Genomic DNA, 25,494 nt, shown 5'->3' with positions numbered 1-25,494 from the left:
GTCTCCTCCCTAACCCCTCTCTACTCTACCCAACTCTGTGAATTTCTGTGTATTCCAGACGGTGGAGAACACTTAGGGAACTGATTACTGGCTGGATCTGTCTCCCTCCTTTTCATTTCCCCCTTTTATCCTTCTGGCCACCTCTGTCTCCTGCCTCCTTCTTCTCTTCCCTGTATAACTCCGTGAACATCTCTGAGTGGTCCAGTTGTGGAGTGCACATAAGGAAGTGACTACTGGCTAGCCCACTCTCTCCACTATTGATTCCACCTCATCTCATTTGGGTCACCTCTAACTCCCTCCTCCCAATTCTCTTCTCCATGTAACGCTGTGAACCTCTCTGAGTGACCCTCACAGTAGAGAAACTTCTCATCTTTAACGTAGATGTTTTATCAATGGTGCTGTATAGAAGGAGAGGTTTTGAAACTACTGTAAAAATAAGACCGATAACTGGAAGTAGGAGGCTTAAGTCCAAACCCTGACTCCAGGGAACTCCTGACTCCAAGGAACATTAATTGACAGGAGCTCATCAAACTCCTCCATACCGACACAGAAACCAAGCACCACACAAGGGCCAACAAGTTCCAGGGCAAGACATACCAAGCAAATTCTCCAGCAACAAAGGAACACAGCCCTGAGCTTCAAGATACAGGCTGCCCAAAGTCACCCCAAAACCATAGACATCTCATAACTCATTACTGGACATTTCATTACACTCCATAGAGAAGAAATACAGCTCCATCCACCAGAACATCGACACAAGCTTCCCTAACCAGGAAACCTTGACAAGCCACCTGTACAAACCCACACACAGTGAGGAAATGCCACAATAAAGAGAACTCCACAAACTGCCAGAATACAGAAAGGACACGCCAAACTCAGCAATTTAAACAAGATGAAGAGACAGAGGAATAGCCAGCAGATAAAGGAACAGGATAAATGCCCACCAAACCAAACAAAAGAGGAAGAGATAGGGAATCTACCTGATAAAGAATTCTGAATAATGATAGTGAAATTGATCCAAAATCTTGAAATTAAAATGGAATCACAGATAAATAGCCTGGAGGCAAGGATTGAGAAGATGCAAGAAAGGTTTAACAAGGACTTAGAAGAAATAAAAAAGAGTCAATATATAATGAATAATGCAATAAGTGAAATTAAAAACACTCTGGAGGCAACAAATAGTAGAATAACAGAGGCAGAAGATAGGATTAGTGAATTAGAAGATAGAATGGTAGAAATAAATGAATCAGAGAGGATAAAAGAAAAATGAATTAAAAGAAATGAGGACAATCTCAGAGACCTCCAGGACAATATTAAACACTACAACATTCGAATCATAGGGGTCCCAGAAGAAGAAGACAAAAAGAAAGACCATGAGAAAATACTTGAGGAGATAATAGTTGAAAACTTCCCTAAAATGGGGAAGGAAATAATCACCCAAGTCCAAGAAACCCAGAGAGTCTCTAACAGGATAAACCCAAGGCGAAACACCCCAAGACATATATTAATCAAATTAACAAAGATATTGAGGAGGAACTGATTATTTCGGCCCAATGAATAGTCCAGGACTGCATAGTTTGCAATCAAAGAACAGGTCCAGAGTTTGGACATTATATACAGTGGACATTCTTCAATAAACGCTACCTTCCCAGAAATGGAAATGTTAGAAATGGTGGAGCTTAGAAGATGACTGTAAATAATATAGTTATTTCTCCAAAACTCAATGTGTTCACCTGCCAGGGAAGTCCTTAGTCACTTTTTCATTTTTCCTTTTATTTTAATTTCTTTAAGCTTTTTATTTTGTATTGAGGTATATCTGATTAACAAACAATGTTGTGGTAGTTTTAGGTGAACAGAGAAGGACTCAGCCATACACATGCACGTGTCCATTCCCCCTCAAACTTTCATCCATCCAGGCAGCCACATAACATTGCACAGAGTTCCCTGTGCTATACAGTAGGTCCTTGCTGATTGTCCATTTTCACTACAGCAGTGTGTACATGCTAACCCCCAGGTCCCATTCTCCTCCCGCTACTCTTTTCCACTGGTAACTATAAGGTTGTTCTCTGAGTCTGTAAGTCTCTGTTTTTATATGTTCATTGTATCAACTCTTCTTAGGTTCCACATATAAAGGATGTCATATGATATTTCTCCTTCTCTGTCTGAATTACTTCACTCAGTATGACACTCTCTAGGTCCATCCATGCTGCTGCAAATGGCACTATTTCATTATTTTTAATGGCCGAGTAATATCATTATTTTTTAAAACATTTTTTTCCGTCTCCCTTAAAGTCAGCCCTCTTATCTGCCTGAATCCTTTTGCTTGTGTATTGACAGTTGTTGGTATCAATGCATTACCATAAGATAGGACAAATAATCTAATATAAAAATCAGTTCAGCTGTAACTGATATATAGCTCCATCCATTCTTAAAAATAAATAATGTATAATGAGCACAGTGTTTAATTCTGATTCCTAGTCAGAGTCCAGTAATGGTGAGGTTTGTTTTAAGGTTTGCTCTTGTTGTTGTTTAGTTGCAAAGTTTGTCCTGCTCTTTTGCGACCCCGTGGACTGTAGCCCACCAGGCTTCTCTGTCCTTGCAGTTTCCCAGGCAAGAATCCTGGAGTGGGTTGCCATTTCCTTCTCCAGGGGATCTTCCTGATGCAGAGATCAAACCCATGTCTCCTGCATTGGCAGGCAGATTCTTTAACACTATGATGTGTCAAACATTAGGTTTTTGTTTCTGCTGTTGTTTTTGTTAGATATATTTTCAGAATTTAAAACCTATATTACCCTAAGTATGTTTATTCTCAAAACATCAGTTTCTATGTGTAAAATAAGTGAGCTTCCCTAGTGCCTCAGAGAAGAAAAGTCTGCCTGCAATACAGCAGACCTGGGTTTGATCTCTAGGTTGGGAAGATCCCCTGGAGAAGGAAATAGGAACCCACTCCAGTATTCTTGCCTGGCCAAACCCATCAATGAAAGCCTGGCAGGTTACAGTCCATGGGGTCTTAAAGAGTTGGACATGACTGAGCTGTTAGTTTAAAAAAAAAAAGTAAGATAAGCACTTAAAACCCCATCAAGTTCTAATAGCCTAGGATTAAGGTAAGAACACTTACCAGATTATTATCTTTTTCATTCACCTTCTTACTACACTGTTGTCAGTATCAGTTCATTTTTCACTGGAAAAATCAATTTTAGGACTTAAAGATTTAAAAAGAAAAACTGATCCATTGTCTACTTTTTGCAACCTGATTTGGGCGGGTCTTCTGTGTTCATAGAAGAAATCTGTGCCTTCCTTAGGAAGGCTGCAGTTCCTTAGGGTAATGCAAGATCTTTTATATATTGCTTTGAAGCTTTTGAGATTAGCTTTCTAATCTCAGATCTCAGGATTACACACTCTCATATCCAAATCCCAATAGGAAAACTTACCTGAGCAATTAGAGTTCTACTGAGGAGTCGAGTACACACAAAGGAAATGATGCAATGTGTTTTTCTATATCTTAAGAACATCTCAAGAAAAAATATATTATGACTTTCAGAATGGTAGATTGTTATACATAAAATTGGAGGATGATAGTTGCTATCTGATTTGGCCTGTTCAAAGCAATTTATCAATTAATAGAAGTTCTACGTGACAGGACAGTGGTGAACTGAAATGAAGCCAAATATACCCATACACGAATTGAGAATTAGAAGGTCTTTAAGTAGACATTGTCAAGTAAAAAATAATATAGTCACAACCTAAAAGTAGAGATTTTACTTGATGGGAATGTTAAGGCCTCTGAGGCCAGGAGGCAGCATCTCAGTAGTCATGAGAAAACCACTCAAGGAGGCAGCAGGGGGAGTCAGGCTATACCCAAGTTTGCAACAAAGGGGAGAGGGAATCGGAACATCAGAGATTATTGTGAGGTAGAGAAAATCAGATATCAAGTTAAGGAGTTTATTTTTCTTCTACATATGGAAAGATGCAAGCCTCTGGGCTCACTGAATTCACTCCTTTCATATGCACTTCAGCTCAGTTCAGTTCAGTCACTCAGTCCTGTCCAGACCCCATGGACTGCAGCACGCCAGGCTTCCCTGTCCATCACCAGCTCCCGGAGCTTGCTATCTGGGGCCAAATTCTGTCTCCTGATTGTTTGCATCCTTAATTCCTCACTCACCTTAAGGCGTGGCCGATGTGGCAGATGGCTGCTGCGTGCATTCCCTGAGCTCTCAGCAAACACCTGTGTGGGTGGCAACGTCTGCTGGCTCTCAGTTTTGGGAGCCCTCATTCACATTTGGAGGCAAGAAACCATGGATGGCTGTGACATTTCTTGTTTATGGATATGACAGCAGACATTTAATTTCACTTCATGAGAAAGTCAATGATGAATGAAATTGACTCCAATATGTGTTATCTGTGCATCACGTTCAAGTGGAATTTTGGCCATCCAAGGTCAGAATTTGGAGAAGGCAATGGCACCCCACTCCAGTACTCTTGCCTGGAAAATCTCATGGATGGAGGAGCCTGGTAGGCTGCAGTCCATGGGGTCGCTAAGAGTCGGACACGACTGAGAGACTTCACTTTCCCTTTTCACTTTCATGCATTGGGGAAGGAAATGGCAGCTCACTCCAGTTTTCTTGCCTGGAGAACCCCAGGGACGGGGGAGCCTGGTGGGCCGCCATCTATGGGGTAGCACAGAGTTGGACACGACTGAAGCGACTTAGCAGCAGCAAGGTCAGAATTGACCTGATAATCTTAACTCAACACAAACATTTACTCTAGGTATGTTTGCCAGCTGGTGTGCTGGATACAAAACAGAGAAAGGGAGGATAAATGGAACTCCATATGAAGAATTTGGCAAACAGAGAATACTGAATGAGAGACAAAACAGGAAAAAAAAAAATAAGAAATTGATTGGAGATTGAAAATTTCATTGTGTGATCGAAGTATTGAAATGAGATTTAGAGCAATGTTGCCTGTGTGTGTGTGTGTGTGTGTGTGTGTGTGTGTGTGTATGGGCTTCCTTGGTAACTCAGTGATAAAGAGTCTGCTTGCCAATACAGGAGCCACAGGAGACAAGGGTTCTATCTTTGGGTTGGGAAGATCCTCTGGAGGAGGAAATGGCAACCCACTCCAGGATCCTTGCTTGGATAATCCAATGGACAGGGGAGCCTTGTGGGTTACAGTCTGTGGGATCACAAAGAATCGGACACAACTGAGTAGCACACCACACAGTAAAATGAAGCACAATGAAATTATAAACGAATGAGAAATTCACACGAATTCCTACAATTTGCAGGTAAGAGAGTGGCCAGATTATTTATGTGAAGCCACGTAAAGAAATAGAGAAGAACCTTTCTGTGTTTGCTTTACAGACAAGTCGGAGGAGCAGTCACTGTGCCCCCTTTACTCCAGATGGGGCAGAGGGGAGCCTCGCACAGTGGACGGTGCACTGTCTATAAAGCCAGCCCTCAGCTCACCCATGGCAGTGGAAACTACACGACAGAGAGGGTTCTGCCTATGCAGATCAGTGGTGACATAGGCCTTGGCAGATGCGGGCTTCCAATGGGGAAGAAGGAAATGACAGCCTGAGGGTGATGAGAACCAAATGCTTTGTCTTAAACAGCAGAAAATGGTGTTGGGAATGCAAGTGTGTGCTAAATTAATTGTTTTTTCCTGCATTGGCAGGCAGATTCTTTACCTTCTTAGTCACCAGTATATATAAATATATATATAAATATGGGCTTAGCAGGAGACACTGGTTTAATCCCTGGGTCAGAAAGATCCCCTAAAGAAGGAAATGGCAGCCCACTCCAGTATACTTGCCTGGGAAATCCCATGGACAAAGAAGCATGGCTATGGTCCATGGGGTAACAAAAGAGTCACATGTGACTTAGTGATTAAATAACAACAAACATATGCAAAAAAAAATTATATGAATCACTTTGCTGTACACCTGTAACTAATACAACTTTGTCAATCAACTATATTTTAATAAAAAAATAGATTTCCAAGAACCTGAAATTGTGTTTCATTTTTACAGCTGGATTAATTGCTAATTGGATACCAGGAGAACAGAACTTTATAATTTTGTTTCGAATATTATTCCAATTTATTACATAGTTATGTAGAGAGATGGCATGAATCATTACACATGGTATGCTAACATAACTACTGCTTCTTTCTCCCCAGCCCACCCCCCCACAAGGGGAATATATTTTTATTAATAGCTCTTCTTTTACAACTTAAATTATATCAACAGGGCATTCAGTTTCTTTTTTCTTTTTCAATTTTAACTAGTGTAATGCTATGAACCCCCTGGGGAGCTGAAATTGTCCACTGGAAAAAAAATGCACAAACTAAAAGTTGAGAGTTATATTTTATTGGGCAGACATTCTGAGGACTTCAAGCCTGGGACACAGCATCTCAGATAGTGCTAAGAAACTGTTCTGTAGACGTGAGTTCTGAAGAGGCAAAGGGGAGCCAGGAGAGATAGAAGATTTTGCAACAAAAGATCAGATAATCAGAACACCAAAAGATTATTGTTGATAAAAGAAAACCAGATAAAGTAAAGAATTTAGCACTTTTTCTGTGTATGAGAAGATGCAACAGTTTGGTCTCTCTGACACTGTTCCTTTGATATGCACCTTCGCTATCTTGAGAGTCCCTTGGATAACAAGGAGATCCAACCAGTCCATCCTAAAGGAAATCAAGCCTGAATATCCATTGGAAAGACTGATGCTGAAGCTGCAGCTCCAATATTTCGGCCACCTGATGGAAAGAACTGACTCACTGGAAAAGACCCTGATGTTGAGAAAGATTCAAGGAAGGAGGAGAAGGAGTCGACAGAGGATGAGATGGTTGGAATGGCATCACTGACTCAAGGGACATGACCTTGAGTAATCTCCGGGAGTTGGTGATGGACAGGGAGGCCTGGTGTCCTGCAGTCCATGAGGTTGCAAAGAGTTGGACATGACTAAGCGACTGAACGGAACTGAACTGAACTTAGCTATCTGGGGCCAGCCTACCTTAAGAAAGCCTATTCTGTACTTTCTCATCCTGAGTTCCCTCAGGGCTCACTGACCAGGCACCTGTATTATTATGACAGCTTCAGGACTACAACCTCCTTTGTTTACTGATGTGGCAGGCAACAGTTTTCATTAACAAAGTCCTCAATCAGGGAATGTTTGGTGCTAATAAATGAAGCAGAATGAAGAGAAACTGAGCGGATTTTTACATCAAATAATTCTTGTCCCAGATTCTTATTTTTGCCTAAGGCAAAAGATAACAGTGCAGATGGATTTCACCTAAAGTGAACAGACTAGAATGAAATTAAGGAAATGATTATTATTTTTTTTGATAAATTTACAAAGGTTCAATTTTTTAATTAGTTTTTCAGGCTAATTTTTTCATCTATTCAATAAATATTTTTGAATTGCAACCTGAGGCTAAGCATTGTACACGGTAGACAACAGTGAACTAGACAGGAAGGACCAAACTTTTATGGAATATTTAGTCTAGAGAGAGAAATTTCTCATTCAGTCTTACTTACAAATTATTTGCTTCTAAATGTTATGATGGAGCTTTGTTAGGGTGAAACAAATACATGAAAAGGATATAAACAAACCTAATTTGACCCACTAACACTCCCATCCGACTCAGCAAGTTTATTAAGCCTATTATTAAAAATAAATAAATAAATAGGCGCCTTTAGGAAGGTAAGTCAAATTAACATGGGTCGGGGGTTGCTCTGTGTGTGACATCTCACTGAGACTTCTCCAACAAAAGAAAAAAGAGGTGTAAAAAACCCTCTCTGCAAAACGGAAGAGTGACTCTATTACTACTCTTTCTTAGTTTGGAGAGTTTAGTGTAATGACTGTTTCCTAAACTGATTTAGGTGAAAGTGTAAGTAGTGGAAAATATTCAGAAACTGTACTAGTAAGACTACAAGAATCTATGTCAAAGTTCCTGCACTGCTTCTCTTAGAATCTTTAAATACTTTAGGATGAAAGTACTGTATCACCCAGAACATAATCTAGTGCTGGTTGCTTTTTTTAGGGCACCTTTTACATCCTTATTCCTTAAGCTATAGATCAGTGGGTTTAACATGGGGATGACAACTGTGTAAAGGACAGAGGCCGTTTTGTCTGTGTCCATGGAGTAACTGGAGCTGGGTCCGAAATACATGAACAGGAGTGTGCCATGTGTTGGGGGCCAGCGTGAGGCACTCCACCTGTGGCAAAGGTCATGAGGAAGGAAGCTAGACATACGCAAAGGCAGGATCGAGCCTCAGGAGTCCCCCTGGAAATTCTCGAGCATCTACCCCCATAACCAGAGCCTGCCTACTTTACTACTTTGTGCTCTCACCTACACCTCTGACTTTACGGGGGCTGTCCCCCACCACCTCTTTCAGAGAAGGAGTTAACTTAGAGCTCCAGTTAATAATAATTCCTGCACGTGATAGGAGTGTTTCAACCTACAAACTCCTCTGAAGGTTCTCTAGCCTGCCTGACAGGCTTGTCCGGCCACATGTGATTGCTCACAGCCTCCCAACCATGAGAGGCACGAGATGCTTTAAACCTTCTAAAAACAGGTTCTTTAGAGAAGTTAGAAAATTATTAGTATAAGTATAGTGGGCTGATTAGAAATTGTATTGGTGAAGGGTTTTTCATTTGTTGAGCCAATGTTTGTTGCTGAGTCTCCACATCCCCTGCCCTTACACACATTAATGAATATATAGAAGAAATAAGTATGAATCTTTGACATTAATCACGCTAGACCTTAGGCTAAGTAAATTCTTTCCTTAATGAAAACCCACTACACCCTCACCCTATAGGAATGTAACTTTATTTGGGTGGCGTCTGTTTTAAGAATAATCACCCCTGGAGAAATCAGTGTCCTGGTTGACTGACCGCTGTCACAAGGAGAGGGTCATAAATTGTCAGCAGGCCCCCCTGGCCAGAAGATGATGTAACACCCCTAAGACCACTGTATACATTTGTATGAAGCACCTGACTTTGATAAAAGTCAGGACTGCTGACCCCGCGTGACTTTTGCATAACATCTCAGTGTATAAGAGTAGACCATGGAAAATAAAGAATTGGGATCAGTTTCTTGAAATACTGGTCTCCCCATGTCGCTCTCTCTCTCAAACTCTGGCTGAGTCTCCATCTGGAGTGCAGAACCCGCCATGCTTAATAGTTATGCCTGGGCTTCTAAGATCCGACCGGGGAGGCCTCAGTGTCTCCTCTCCTTCGGGAGAACGGAAGAGCGCCTGCAGCCTATGTAAGTGGTGCAAACTTCTTTTCTTGAAGTTTTATTGGTCTCCCGTGTAAACCAAGCTACTCAGCCTCTTTTCTCCACTGAATTTTCCTGCTGAGCTATCCTCATTCTATTACTGTTTATATCTCTAATTAATATTTAAATAAGCCGCGGACGCCGTCCCCGCTTCAAATACCCTGGATCAGCTAGGGCTGGACCCCGGCAGCCATGAAATATAGCCACAGCGGTTAAGTGGGAAGCACATGTAGAGAAAGCTTTGCGTCTCCCCTCGGCTGAGTTCATCCTAAAGATGGTTGTTATGATGTAGCTGTAGGAGAGGAGGACAGTGATAATGCTGGTCCCCGCAACACAGCCAGTAAAAGTGAACATCACAATCTCATTGATGGATGTATCTGAGTAGGAGAGGGCTAATAAGGGTGGGATGTCACAGAAAAAGTGATTGATGATATTGGAATTGCAGAATGACAACTGAAATGTACAACAGGTATGGATTGCTGAGTCAACCAAGCCTATGATGTAGGCAATAACCACAAGCTGGGTACAGATTCCCCTGGACATGGCAATTGTATAAAGAAGTGGATTGCAAATGGCCACATAACAGTCATTAAGCCATGACAGCCAACATGAGACATTCCACATCTCCAAAGGCTCCAAAAAAGTACATCTGGATGGCACATACATCATATGGAATCCTTTTTTGCTCAGATAAGAAATCAGCCAGCATCTTGGGAGAGATAGTAGAAGAACGGCAAATGTTGCAGAAGGACAGATTGCTCAGGAAATAATACATGGATGTGTGCAGGCTGGGGTCCCTCTTGGTCAGCAGGACCATCCCGACATTGGCAACCACAGTTATGCCATAAACCAGCAGGAAGAGCACGAAGAGCCCCTGCTGCACATCTTGTCTACCAGAAAGGCCTAAGAATATGAAGTCAGCAAACACAGTGCAGTTCTCAGCAGTCATCCCTCACACGTGAAAATTCCTAGTTATGAAAAAGGAAATGGAAGTGGAGGGTTAATATCATCTTACTGTCTTAATTGCCAAACTGCTATTTGTTTCTATATTTCAGTAATTAGAAGAAGAGATAAATAATGCTAAGATGCCTTGAAGTTAAATTGACCCTTTGGGAAATATTTCCAACTTGATATAACTGATAAAATGATAATAATAATGATACATTTGTAAACCACTGTAGTGTTTGCAGCACAAATTCATCTAAGCTAAATGAGGCTATTTCCACATAAATTTGTAAAGCATTTATGACCATTTTTGCTACTTCAATCTAATACTAAGGAATTTATGTCCCCAGATTGAAGGCAAGATTCTTACAATTAGTTGGTCCAGATAACCCTAGTCTTCTGACAAGATCTCTGCTTTGTTTTGTTTCAATGATGTACAAATAGTATTGTATCCTGTAATAGAGAAATATAGTTAATGAGTGGTGTAGATAATGAATATATTGCTTTGCAATTTCTTCATCTTCCATGAGTGTGGAGCAGGAAGAGCTATGGCAAGTTTCTGAACATAACAAGAACTCTTTTTCCCCATTAAACTCTCAGGTCTGTTCAACTTTAGTATATGAGAGATAGACAGTTTGTGAAGATCAACTGGAGCAGAAAGGTGATAGCTTTTGAGTAAGAGGGTGGAAGGGTGCCTATGTATGAAATGTTAGAGTGGAGAGGCAGTCATATTCCAGGGCTGATATTCTCACCTCTAAGAGCTGCTGCTACATAGGGGGGATGATGAAGAATGTCTGGGACCCAGTTGTAGAGATGCTGATAGCACAGATGACAGAGAGGCAAGAAGGGCAGTGTGGTTTACTGTGTGGATCCTTCTGACCAAGTCTACCTTCTTAACATGATATATTTAACACAATTTCAGTTATGTAAGACAGATGATACAAATACTCATATGTTCACAGTCCCAGAATCTCAGAGACAATCATGCATGAACTGTGTCCCCATCCCAGTCTCTAAAAATTTTAATAGTTTCATTCTTTAATTTGATCCATATTTCTCTTGAATATCTCTGAGACTGGTCATCCTTGATTTGGGAGTCACTTGTCTTGGGGGGGGGCAATTGAATTTTATGTCCCCTTGTTATACTTTGCCCTAACCAGCTGTGTGATATACAATGTCATACCCATCCTCTTACATTCTGTGAGAATGTAAGAAAAGTGGAGCTAAGCATAGGGCTTCCCCGGTGGCTCAGTGATATAGAATTTGCCTGCCAGTGCAGGAGATGCAGAAGACATGAGTTTGCTCCCTGGATCAGGCAGATCCCCTGGAGGAGGAAATGGCAACTCGCTCCAGTATTCTTGCCTGGGAAATCCCATGGACAGAGGAGCCTGGCAGGCTAGAGTCCATGGGATCACAAAAGAGTTGGACTACGTATATTTATCTGTGTATATCTGAAGAATTGATACTTTCAAATTGTGGTGCTGAAGAGGGCTCTTGAGAGTCCTTTGGACTGCAATGAGGTCAAACCAGTTAATCCTAAAGGAAATCAACCTTCAATATTTGCTGGAAGGGCTGAAGCTGAAGCTCCAATATTTTGGCCACCTGATGCAAAGAGCCAACTCATTGGGAAAAAAACCTGACTCATTGGAAAAGACCCTGATGCTGGGAAAGATTTAGGAAAAAAGAGAAAGGTGCAACAGAGGATGAGATGGTTAGATAGCATCACCAACACAATTTGGTGCAAATGAATTTGAGCAAAATCAGGGAGAGAATGAAGGACTGGGAAGCCTGGTGTGCTACAGTCCGCAGGGTTGCAGAGTCAGACATGACTTAGCAACTGAGCAACAATAACAAATATATTGATTTAAAATAAAGACTGGAAAAAGTAAGTAAAATGAAATTTTGTGTATATTTCATATCTTCCTTTGTTTATATAACATGCTTTCTTTCAAAAAAGGATTAAAAACCTAAGGAAATCTCAAATATATATCAGAGAAATACGAAAGATATCAGTACCTGTCCCAGAACTCCTGACTTGTTTGTTGCATGCAGTTCTATCTGCTGGAGGATTCAGCATTGTCTCCTGCCTGACCTCGATTATATAACCATCTCTGTGTCTGGTCCCTGGGTGGTGAACCCTTGGTCTCTCAGGAATAATTAACAGACATCATGGTGTAGTGTATCATCTGGCATTTCATACAAGTAAGTTCATTGTGAATGGAATACAGACACAGTTAAATGATACCAATCACCAAGCATTCTTTATATCCAGTTCACAAATCCCTATACAGGCACTTTATTTTCATTTGGTAAATTACAAAACAAATGCACAACCATTCACCCTTAGATAATTACACAGACACACAGGCATCCCATTAAACACATCCACAAAGCAAAGATTTTGTAAAAACAGCAAATATCTGAACATAAATATACTATCTACGGATAACTAGATTTTGTTTTCTACACCACTTGGCTTTTAATTTTTAAATAAAAATGATGTTACAATGAATTATGTAATGAATTATACATATACATATATACATATAACACCACTTAGTGTATATTCAATTATTAATACCATAAAGCCTGTGACGTGAGAAAATTAAAAATATATAATTTATCATCTTTCTGCATTTTCATGTGTGGATCACAGCAAACTGTGGAAAATTCTCAGAGATGGGAATACCAGACTGCATTACCTGCCTCCAGGGAAATCTGTATGCATCTCAGCTAGAACCAAACATGAAGCAACAGACTAGCTCAAAATTGGGAAAGGAGTTACCTTAAGGCTATATATTATCACTCTGCTTATTAAACTTATATGCAGAGTACATCATGTGAAATGCTGCTCTGGATGAAGCACAAGCTGGAATCAAGATTGCTGGGAGAAATATAAACAACCTCAGATATGCAGATGACACCACTCTTATGGCAGAAAGTGAAGAGGAACTAAAGAACCTTTTGATGAAGGTGAAAGAGCAAAGGGAAAAAGCTGGTTTACAACTCAGCATTCAAAACACTAAGATCATGGCATACAGTCCCATAATTTCATGGCAAATACATGAGGAAACAACGGAAACAGTGACAGACTTTATTATCTTAGGCTCCAAAACCACTGCAGATGGTGCCTGCAGCCATGAAATTAAAAGATGCTTTCTCCTTGGGAGAAAAGATATGACCAACCTAGGCAGAATATATATATTTTTAATTTTTATCTTTACTTATTTTTAATTTAAATTTATTTATTTTAATTGGAGGCTAGTTACTTTACAATATTGTATTGGTTCTGCCACACATCAACATAAATCTGCCACAGTTATACACATGTTCCCCATCCTGAACCCCGCTCCCACCTCCCTCCCCATACCATTCCTCTGGGTCATCCCAGCGCACCGGCCCCAAGCATCCTGTATCCTGCATCGAACCTGGACTGGCGATGCATTTCTTACATGATATTATACATGTTTCAATGCCATTCTCCCAAATCATCCCACCCTCTCCCTCTCCCACAGAGTCCAAAAGACTGTTCTATACATCTGTGTCTCTTTTGCTGTCTCGCATACAGGGTTATCATTACCATCTTTCTAAATTCCGTATATATGCGTTAGTATACTGTATTGGTGTTTTTCTTTCTGACATACTTCACTCTGTATAATAGGCTCCAGTTTCATCCACCTCATTAGAACTGACTCAAATGTATTCTTTTTAATGACTGTGTAATACTTCATTGTGTATATGTACCACCGATTTCTTATCCATTCATCTGCTGATGGACATCTAGGTTGTTTCCATGTCCTGGCTATTATAAACAGTGCTGCAATAAACATTGGGGTACACGTGTGTCTTTCCATTCTGGTTTCCTCGGTGTGTATGTCCAGCAGTGGGATTGCTGGGTCATAAGGCAGTTCTATTTCCAGTTTTTTAAGGAATCTCCATACTGTTCTCCATAGTGGCTGTTCTAGTTTGCATTCCCACCAATGGTGTAAGAGGGTTCCCTTTTCTCCACACCCTCTCCAGCATTTATTGCTTGTAGACTTTTGGATCACAGCCATTCTGGCAGAATATTAAAAAGCAGAGACATCACTTTGCTGACAAAGGTCAGTATAGACAAAGCTATCGTTTTTCCAATAGTTACGTATGGATGTGAGAGTTGGACCTTAAAGAAAGCTGAGCATTAAAGAATTGATGCTTTTGAACTGTGGTGTTGGAGAAGACTCTTGAGAGTCCTTTGGACAGCAGTGAAATCAACCAGTCCATCCTAAAGGAAATCAGTCCTAAATATTCATTGGAAGGACTAATGCTGAGGCTGAAACTCCAATACTTTGGCCACCTGATGGGAAGAGATGATTCATTGGAAATAACCCTGATGCTGGGAAAAATTGAAGGCAGGAGGAGAAGTGGATGACAGAGGATGAGATGATTGGATGGCATCACCGATTCAATGGACAGGAGTTTGAGCAAACCCCAGGAAATGGTGAAGGACAGGGAAGCCTGGCATGCTGCAGTCCATGGGGTTGCAAAGAGTTGGACATGACTTAGCAACTGCACAACAACAACAGAGTTTATCAAAGTCAGATATTTCTTAAAATAAATTCTATGTGGGAACTTCCCTGGGGGTCCAGTGGTTAAGACTCTGCACTTCCACCACAGAGGGTGAGGGTTCCAGTTGGCGCCCTTGGCGTGGGTTAAGATCCCACATACCACATGGCAGGCCAATAAATAAATAAATAGAATTCAAATCACAAAAATAAATAAATAAATTCTATAAATGATGTTCAGGAGCAAACAGTATTAAAATGACTTAAAACTTGCAATTTTTGCTTTTTCACCTGTACTCACTTTATATTATCTAATTTTCACTGCATGTTATAGATTTGACATATTATCACATATAACCTGACGTAATAGCTTCATAATATGAAACAGAAATTGAAGCCCAGAGGGAATAATATTCTGCAACTCTGTGGGACATTGTTTCTTTACTTCCATAGAAATACCTCAAAAATAGATTCCTGAATACAGCACAATGAAACAAATTTGTCTTAAAATATAACTCTAAGTAGTTTCTCAGATGTTATGGCTTGTTTATGTTAAAGTGACACTTGAAAACTCACAAAACCATGACATATGGCTGTTAGATTTCTGGGAGGACTGATGGATCATACAAGTCCCATTTCTAAACCAAGGAGGAATCCAGCAGTGACGGAGAGCAGAGGGGCAACTAGGAAGCGCTGTCACACTGGGAGGGCATCTGTTTTAGTTACATTACACAGACTCGAAAATAATCAGTGTCGGGGTGAAGAGAAAGTGATGTGGGGGACCACTTCGTTGCAGTTTCAGGAAGGAATAGGAAGTAAAGTGGTGTCCCTTGCCATTGTACAACCTGACAGTTTTGAGGAGGTGATCTCTGCGTTATCCATCTATTGTAGTGTTTTATCACACGTGGGTCATTGCTGTATACTTCTGAGCACAGGTTGCTACTTGTTCTTTAGACACCTATAGGTGATAAATATTCTTCCCAAATGTACTATAGTCATGTATATTACCTCTACAACTTCAGTCTTAATGCAGTTGATTTAATTGTCACAGATGTGTAAATGCAAAATGTGAGCAAACAAGAAAAGATGTGCAAGGCATGTACCAGGTTATGCATTCCAGTAATTCAGTAAGTTTTATATTTCTTCTGAGCTCTAACTTGGAATAAATACAAAACAAATGATTTTCAGTTATTTTTGTTTATGTCTTCATATTGCTTACTGTTATAGTATTTCCCCTTGCTGTCTATAAAGCTAGAATATCCTTCAGACAAAATTCAATTAAACTAATAATTTTCATAAAAGAGATTTCTGTTACAATTATTAATGCTTTTCCTTAGTGTATTCTCTTCTTTATGTGATGACCTCAATATGAAAATACCAAATGTACTTCTGTGGCAGATATTGACAAGAAAAATCTCAAAACCCCCATGTAATTGTTAAAAGTATTTCAGCATGTATGTATAAAACGATGATATATTTGTGGTCATTAAGAATTTATTTCCATTCTCTATTTCTCTGGTGTGTATTTGGAGGGAGTGAAGTCAATCATCGTCACCATAACCTGATTTCTTTCCAGATGTATTTTTCTCAGATGCTTCTCATTCTCTAAGAATACCATGCTTTCTCAGGCTACACTCTGTTTAGACAGAACCCCATCTTATCTTCACAAACCTGACTGCCCATCCAGGCCACGAGGGCTAGTTCTCCCTAAATCTGTAACATATAGCAGTACGCTACTGACAATTGAATAACATGAATTGCTTCCCCAAAGGTTTGGGCACTAATAGGGAATACCTTTTAGAATCGTGAGGACATGGAGGGAGAGACTGAGGGTTGAATTTAAAATGCAAGACTTTAGAGACAAACAATTGAGATGAAAAATCTGTATCTAAACAAACTTCCTTGATGCCAATGATGTCCCTAAACACAATACTGTATAGGTAACTATCTATTTAAAATTAAAAAATAAAATTTAGATTTAGTAAATATTCATACAGTTTTCTATAAAATATGTCAATTCACACCTCCACTATGACTTTTCAGTGTGAATCGTCTGGGTTTTCCACAACTCTTTTCAATTCTATGGATTGTAGCCCACCAGGATCCTCTGTCCATGGAATTCTCCAGTCAAGGATACTGGAGTGGGGTGCCATTCCCTTCTCCAGAGCATCTTCCTGACCCAGGGAATGAACCCAGGTCTGTTGCAGGCAGATTCTTTACCATCTCAGTCACCAGGGAAGCCCTTCCACATCTTAAACAACACTGTTGTTGTCTGCCTTTTCAATCCTCGTCCATTGTGTAGAATATCTGATTCCCTGATGACACAAAAAGCTGGAAATCAACTTATATGAATATCCTTTTTAACGAAATGTCTCTTAATGTCAAAATTCTGTATAGGTCAGTTAATTGGGCTTGATTGATGGGATTGGGCCTCCTGTAACCCACTGGACTGGAGATGTAATTTTTTCCATCCATTGCTATATGTGTATGTATGTATGTATATATATATATATATATATATATATATATATATATATAGAGAGAGAGAGAGAGAGAGAGAGAGAACCACATCCCTCTGTTATACCTTTTAAATCATCCCAAATAGAAATTATTGATAGAGGTATATTGACATAGATACAGCAAGTGGTAGCTGGAATGTTCAATAGTGATTATTGCATTCATAACTCTCTTTTGACCAGTGGAAATGAGGCCCATGGAGGAAGTGATTTGTTGAAGGTGACAGTTACTGCAAGTTGAGTGTTTATACAGACACAATGCTGGTGAAATTGCTTCTCCAGTTCATACCTTATTTCTAGAGAGGTTTTCAAGCTAAGTTAAATTTGCTGCCTCTGAAGAAAGAGCCACATACTTATCAAATCAATGAGAGCTGTTACAATTTTGATTCAACAAACTCTGCTAACTAACTTTCCACCAGTATGATCTCATGGCTCCTATCATTCTGTATATGACCTAACCACCAACCCTGGTTATGCTTATTTGTGGGGATACCAATTGCAGAGTAGAAGGAAAGAACTGTGAGAAAAGAATTGACCTAAGTTACAATCTCATTACACACAGTTACTGAAGGAGGCCGTGCAATGGGAGTCACAGACAGTAAATTAAGCCTAAAATTGTTGGGATGATACCTTAATGAGAGGCTGACAAATGACTCAGAGAGGAAATAGGACTGGACAATATAAAGTATTAAACTCAAAGTTGAGGTTGAGTAGTCAGGGAGAGGGTGAACTAGCAAGAGAGAAGAAAGCCTTCAGTATTGAAAATGTATGCTGTGTTATAAATTACATCAGAGTTGCATTTATTGCAGTGGAAACTAACAGTAATTTTTTCAGAGGAAGGGATAAGTTAGAAGGTTGGAATCAACATAAACACACTACTAGGTATAAAGTAGATAATCAACAAGATCTTACTCTATAGTTTAGGGAACTCAATACTCTGCAATAACCTATATGGGATAATAATCTGAAAAAGAATAGATACACGGATTTGTATGACAAATCACTTTTCTGTATGACTGAAACTAAGACAAAATTGTTTATCAACTCTAACCCAATATAAAATAGAAATTAAAAGTAGAATTTTGCCAATACGGATCACTGTGAAGGTGAGGTGTGGGCAATGCTGGCTTTCGGTGGGGAAGAATGGAATGGTAGCCATAAGGTGATGAGAATCAAGTGTCTTGTCCTAAATATGGAACAGGAAATGTCCTAAGTGCGTGAGTTCATCACAAAAGATAGACATTGTTTCCTTTGCAGCTAAATGTGCCATTTCAACCATGGCCCTTGGGGCAGGACCAGAGAATTACATAAGAAAAGTACTCTGGGATTTATTAGCCAAATTGCTTCTTGGCAAGGTGCAACCAGGGAATTGCATCGTTAGGGTTGTTTCAGGCATTTGGACTGACTTGGGAATGGTGTGTCCAACGTAGATCACTGTGAAGTAACCTCTGCTCAGCTGGGACAATGAGTGAATGCAGGGTCCTGAAAAACCAGTTCTAAGGGCAAAGAACTCCAAACATGATATGATGATGGGATGTGTAGTGAGATCTAAAACCCTGGATGACTTGCCTCTGAAGTGGATAAAGATGGGTCCTGAAGACGCCACTCATGACCTGGTGCTGTGAATGATGCCATCTCTTTTCAGGGCTCGTCCCTGAGGGAGTTATGAAGCTTTATATGCTGTGCAACCTTATGTAAAAAGATAGCGAGTGGGAGCCTGCTGTACAGCACAGGGAGTTCAATGTGATGCCCTGTGGTGACCTAGAGGGGTGTGGTGTCAGAGCGGAGGGTTGGGGCGGGGGGGATATATGTACACACATAGGTGATTTGATTAATGCACAGCAGAACTAGCACAACATTGTAAAGCAACTGTACCCCACCTTAAAAAAAAAATCCAGATTGAATACTCACCTCTCTCACATCTTAATCATTACGTTAAAACAAAAATAAACAGAAACAAATGCAAAAAATCCTGGTTTCCTTATCATATGTAAAGGCATTAATACAGTGTCATTAGATAAAAAGTTAAAGGAACAAAGTAAAGTCTATCTTTTTTCCCTTAAACATACAGTGGGTAGATGGTAAAGAATCCATCTGCAATGAAGGAGACTAGGGTTCATTCCCTGGTTGGAAAGATCTCCTAAAGAAGGAAATCCAGTATTTTTGCCTGGAGAATTACATGGACAGAAGAACCTCATGGGCTATAGTCCATGGGCTCAGCAAAAGTCAGACACTACTGACTGACTAAGCACCTCAGCACCTTAAATGTAAATGATGGCCAGAGAATACAATTTTACATAACACAAATAAGCTTATTTTTAATAGACATGACTATCTTTAATAGGTTTTTAACAAAGTACATTGAATGTGGAAGGGGTTTGGACAATAATTAAGAGGTACTGATATATAAAATATACTGAGAAAAAAAATCCATTATTTGAAGTTATAAAAGAAAATAGGTGGGTCATGGAGAAAGCAAGGGAATTTCCAAAAAAAAATCTGCTTCTGCTTCACTGGCTGTGCTACAGTCTTTGACTATGGATCACAAAAATCTGTGGAAAAATCTTAGAACGGATGGTGTTTTGCCAAAAGTTTTCACTTCCTTCTCAGATTCAAAGGATTTGTTAACAAAGTAACCCACCCGTTATATACAAATATATAATGCAGATATTTATTAGACAATTATTTAGCTTATTTTCAAGATACTAACATTAATAGAGCAGAGGATACATCAGCAAATTGGGTTTTGACCAACCTCCAGACTCAAACAGCGCTGGGAAGTCCCATGTCATGGACATCTGGAGTCCCAACTGGGAAAAGGTCCCAGGCAGTACCTCCGCTCTGCTCTGTGGGTGAGACTTCAAAGACTGTCCTGATTTCGACTTATAATCCCAGGACAGACTCAAACGGATACATTCATCAATCTGGGACCAAACTGCAAGCCTGGTTTCAAGATAATGCTGTTGGCTTTGCCATGGAAAACTTGGAATGTGGCAAAGCCTGGGGCTTGGTTGGCCAGGCCCCCTCCAGGGTCTCAACTATCTCAGGATTCCTCCCCCATCTTATCTATGGGGCTGCAAGTCTTGCACCCATAGTGGTCACTCCCAGTCAGGGCAGTGCCCAGGTAGGTTAGAAGCAAGGTCACAGGCCTGCTCTGCTTTGTCCCTGAAGCATAAACAAGACTATTTATTTACTTTCTTTAACAGATGGGAGTACCAGATCACTTTACCTGTCTCCTGAGAAAATTGCATATGAGTCAAGAAGCAACAGTTAGAACCGGACATAGAACAAATGACTGGTTAAAAATTGGGAAAGGGGTATGACAAGGCTGTATATTGTCATCTTGTTTATTTAACTTATATGCAGAATACACCATAAGAAATGCTGGGCTGGATGTATCACAAGCTGGAATCAAAATTGCCAGGAGAAATATCAACAACCTTAGATGTGCAGATGATACCACTCTGATGGCAGAAAGTGAAGAGGAACTAAAGAGCTTCTTGATGAAGGTAAAAGAGGAGAGTGAGAAAGCTGGCTTACAACTCAACATTCAAAACACTAAGATCATGGCATCTGGTCCCAACGTTTCACGGCATATTTTGTTGTTCATTCACTAAGTCGTGTCTAACTCTTTTCAGCCCCACAGACTGCAGCACACCAGGCTCCCCTGTCTTTCATCATCTCCCAGAGTTTTCTCAAACTCATGTCTATTGAGTCTGCAATGCCACCCAGCCATCTCATTCTCTGTTGTACCCTTTTCTTCCTGCTTTCAGTCATTCCCAAATTCAAGGTCCTTCCCAAACATTTGGCTCTTTGGATCAGGTAACCAACATATTGGAGCTTCAGCTTCAGCATCAATCTTTCCAATGAATATTCAGGGTTGATTTCTTTTAGGATTGACTGGTTTGATCTTGCTGTTCAAGGAACTCTCAAGAGTCTTCTCCAGCACCACAGTTCAAAAACATCGATTCTTTGGACTCAGCCTTCTTTATGGTACAATTCTTACCTCTGTACATGATGACTGGAAAAGCCATATTTTGATGACTACTACTAAAATTCTGTTTAGAATAAGTCCCAGTACATGTCGCAGATACACAGAGAGCCAATATCAATCATTGCAATATAATCAATTCTAAACATTACCTTGTGTTTGTTTCTTATTTTCCTGTATACCAATACTTAAGATGATAACTTTCTCTTTCATTTAAAAGATAGCAATTGGGCTTTTTATCTTTTTTTTTTTAATATTAACTGAGGTAATGGCTCACTGGTAAAGAATCAGCCTAATAATGCAAAGGACGCGGGTTTAATCCCTCGGTTGGGAAGATCCCCTGGAGAAGGAAATGGCAACCCACTCCAATATTCTTGCCTGGGAAATCCCATGGACAGAGGAGCCTGGCGGGCAACAATAGAGTCAGACACAACTTTGTGACTAAAAACAACGACAACAAAAGGCTAATGCTAGGAACACCTCAAGAGGTGGAGTTGTCTTTTCCAGTGACCTTTAAAGAAGACCAGGTTCTTCATCCTCCAACTTCTAATCATGAGTTTCTGTGCATCTGTGAAGAGCACCGTATCTGTTCTCTGCAACATTGACAAGATAGAACATCCACAGGATGATGACCAGTCTCTGAAGTGTAATAGCAATCTAGTGCACATGATTCTAAGGTTACTTAGTGATATTATTGGGGCAGAATTATAAGGAATAGAGTATTCATGAAGTTCTGTCAATCCCTGTGATCCCTGTGTCTGTTACTCATTCAACTGAGTCTGGAGGCTTGAAACAGAGACGTATTTCTTTTACACTGAATACACATGTGTGCTAAGTCACTTCAGTTGTGCCTGACTCTTAATGTCCCCATAGACTAAAGCCCACTAGGCTTGACTGTCCATGGGACTCTCCAGGCAAGAAAACTAGAGTGGGTTACCAGGCCCTCCTCCAGGGAATCTTCCCCATTAAGGGATCAAGCCCACATCTCATTTCTCCTGCACTGGCAGGTAGGTTCTTTACCATCTGGAAGGCACAGTAAATGTACTAGAATAAAGTGAAATAAAGGGAGGGGTTCTTGCTAGTGTATTTAGTAAATTTACAAGGACTCCTTTGCTTAATAATGCAAGGGGTCCTCATTCATTTATTCAATAAGTGTTTTTGAATGGCATTCTGAAGCCCAGCAATATAAATATCAAAATAGATAATGGATGAACAAGAAAGGAAAGGAACTTGCATCTATCGAAGTTTTAATTACAACACATGGTTTTATGTTTACTCTTATTTATTTATGAATTTATTTTGTATATAAAAGTATTTATTCACTGCCTCTACAATTTTACATGCTATGATGACACAGTTATAGAGTGATACAAGTACATAAAAAGTGTACAAAAAAACTATTCTACTCACTAATTTTTTTTTATTGCTGAGCAAATTTATTAAACATATTGTTTAAAAAATATACTGGAATCATAGGATGGTAAGTTGAATTGACATAGGTGGAGGGATAGCTTGATGAATGCTATCTCACAGGAGGCTTACCCAAGGAAAGAGATATAAAAAAGACCCTCTCTTAAAAACAGCACATTGCTCCCCTTTCTTAGTCTGGAGACAAATTAAGATGACCAATGACTACTTTCAACACTCAATTTAGGCACAAAGGTAACTCATGAGTAATATCCAGAAGACTGTAATGGTGAGACTACAAGAATCTATCAGTACCTGAACTTCAGCTCTCAGAATCTTTACATATATAGTTTTGGTTGAAAACACTGTATCACTCAGAACACAATTTAGTACTGATTACTTTTTTAATGGCAACTTTCACATCCTTATTCCTTAAGCTGTAGATGAGTGGGTTTAACGTGGGGATGACAACTGTGTAGAAGGCAGAGATTATTTTGTCTGTGTCCATGGAGTAACTGGAGCTGGGTCTGAAATGCCACAGGAGCGTGCCATGAAATATAGCCACAGCGGTTAAATGGGAGGCACATGTAGAGAAAGCTTTGCGTCTCCCCCCGGTTGAGTTCATCCTAAGGATGGTTGCTTTGATGTAGCTGTAGGAGAGGAGGACAGTGATAATGCTAGTCCCCACAACACAACTACTGGATAAGGCTAGCAAGGCCAGGAAGTCACAGAAAAAGTGATTGATGACATTAGAACTGCAAAATTATAATTAAAATGTAAAACAGGTGTGGATTGCTGAATCTACCAAACCTTCCACGTAGACAACAGATATTAGCTGGGTACAGAGTCTTCTGGACATGGAAACTGTATAAAGAAGTGGATTGCAAATGACTACATAAAGGTCATAAGCCATGACAGCCAACATGAGACTTTCCATATCTGCAAAGATCCCCCAGAAATACATCTGCATAGCACACAAGCCAAATGGAATCCTTTTATGCTCAGATAGGAAATGAGCCAGCATCTTGGGAGAGACAGCAGAGGAGTAGCAGACATCACAGGAGGAAAGATTGCTCAGGAAATGATACATGGGTGTGTGCAGTCTTGGGTCCACCTTGATCAGCAGGATCATCCCGACACTGGCAACCACAGTTACGCCATAAACCGGCAGGAAGAGCACGAAGAGCCCCTGCTGCACGTGCCTTCTGTCTGAACGCCCTGGAAATGTGAAGTTAGTAGCCACACTGCAGTTCTCAGCAGTCATCACTCAGATCTGTTGGGAAATCCCTGGTTGTGAAAGAGGAAATGGAAATGGAGGGTAAATATGTCAACTTACTATCATTATAGTTAAACCCCTGGTCCTTTTGTAGATGTAAGTAATCAAGAAAAGAGACAGACCTTCCTAGGACTGCATGAGGCCAACAGACTCAGAAATATTCTCCAATTTTGTTTAAATGAAAAAAAAAATTGACAACAATCCATTTGCAAAGCACTGTATAGTTTTGCAGTGCCCTTTCATCCAACCTAAATCAGACTGTTTCCAATCCAACTTGTGTAGTATTTATGACCATGTTTGTGGCTTTCCTGATGGCTGAGATGGTAAAGAATTTGTCTGCAATGCAGGACACCTGGGTTTGATCCCTGGGTCAGGAAGATACCCTGGAGAAAGGAATGGCTATCCACTCCAATATTCTTGCCTGGAGAACTCCATGAACAGAGGATCCTGGTGGTCTCTACAGTCCATGGAGTCACAGAGTCAGGCACAACTGAGTGACTAACACTTTGCTACTTCTGTCTGATACTAACAAAATGATGTGCTCTGAGTGAAGCAAGGATCTGATAATTGGGTGGTTTGCATAACTTGTCTTTTGACAAGATTGCTGGGTTTTTTGGTTTGTTTTATTTTTCAATGATGTAGAAATGTTGTTATACCCTGTGTTAGAGAAGAGTAGTAAGTAAGAAGCACAAGTGATGAATATATTGCTTTCTTATTCCCCCTGTGGAGAGGGCAGAACTATAGCCAGTTCTGAATATAAGAAGTCCTCACTTCCCCATTAACCTCTCAAGTCCCTCCAACCTCATTATAGGACAGATAGATGGTTCATGATTCAGGAACCGCTGGGACAGAGAGGGTGGTGATTTTTGTATAAGAGGGTGGAAGGGGCTCTATGAACTAAGTGCTGAGATGCACATAGAGTAACATGCCAGCGCTGACCATTCTTCTGCTTGGAAGTTGCAGTTATATTGGGGAGATGATGAAGAGCATTTGAGATCCAGTTGCAGAGATGCTGGTAGCAAGGGTCATAGAGGCAAGGCAGAAGGCTTGGCTTGCTGCGTGAGTCCTTTCTGCCCTAACCTACTCTCTTCCACACTTTGTATTCTGCCATAATGGTTTCATAAGACACATAACATAAATATTCTCATGGTCACACTTCTGTAACCTCAAAGACATTCACATCTGAGCTGTGCCCTACTGCAATTTCATTTTGATATTTGGCAAAACTAATACAGTTATGTAAAGTTTAAAAATAAAATAAAATTTAAAAAAATACACCATTAAGAAAATGCACACACACACACACAAAAATTTTAATACTGTTTGATTATTTTATTTGAGCCAGATTTCTCTTCAGTATCTCAGTTCTGCCTTTCTTTGGTTTAAGAACTACGTGTCTTTGGAAGGACAATGGAATTCTATGTCCCACTGTTATATTTTACCCAAACCAATTATGTGATATATAATGTCATCAGTTAGTCACTTGAGTCACTCAGTTGGGTCTGACTCTTTGTGACTTCATGGACTGCAGCATGC

General features: G+C 40.1%; 2 pseudogenes; both read right to left on the bottom strand.

Moving 5' to 3' along the window:
* Window positions 1–8,004: 8,004 nt before the first annotated feature.
* LOC129636188 (olfactory receptor 5W2-like) lies at window positions 8,005–10,231 on the bottom strand (annotated as a pseudogene).
* A 12,821-nt stretch (window positions 10,232–23,052) lies between these two features.
* LOC129636325 (olfactory receptor-like protein OLF1) lies at window positions 23,053–23,946 on the bottom strand (annotated as a pseudogene).
* Window positions 23,947–25,494: the final 1,548 nt, after the last annotated feature.

This window comes from Bubalus kerabau, chromosome 21 (genome assembly GCF_029407905.1).
Source record: "Bubalus kerabau isolate K-KA32 ecotype Philippines breed swamp buffalo chromosome 21, PCC_UOA_SB_1v2, whole genome shotgun sequence".
Taxonomy (NCBI): domain Eukaryota; kingdom Metazoa; phylum Chordata; class Mammalia; order Artiodactyla; family Bovidae; genus Bubalus; species Bubalus kerabau.
The sequence above is the reverse complement of the archived record's forward strand: the minus strand, read 5'-3'. Positions and strand labels throughout refer to the sequence as shown.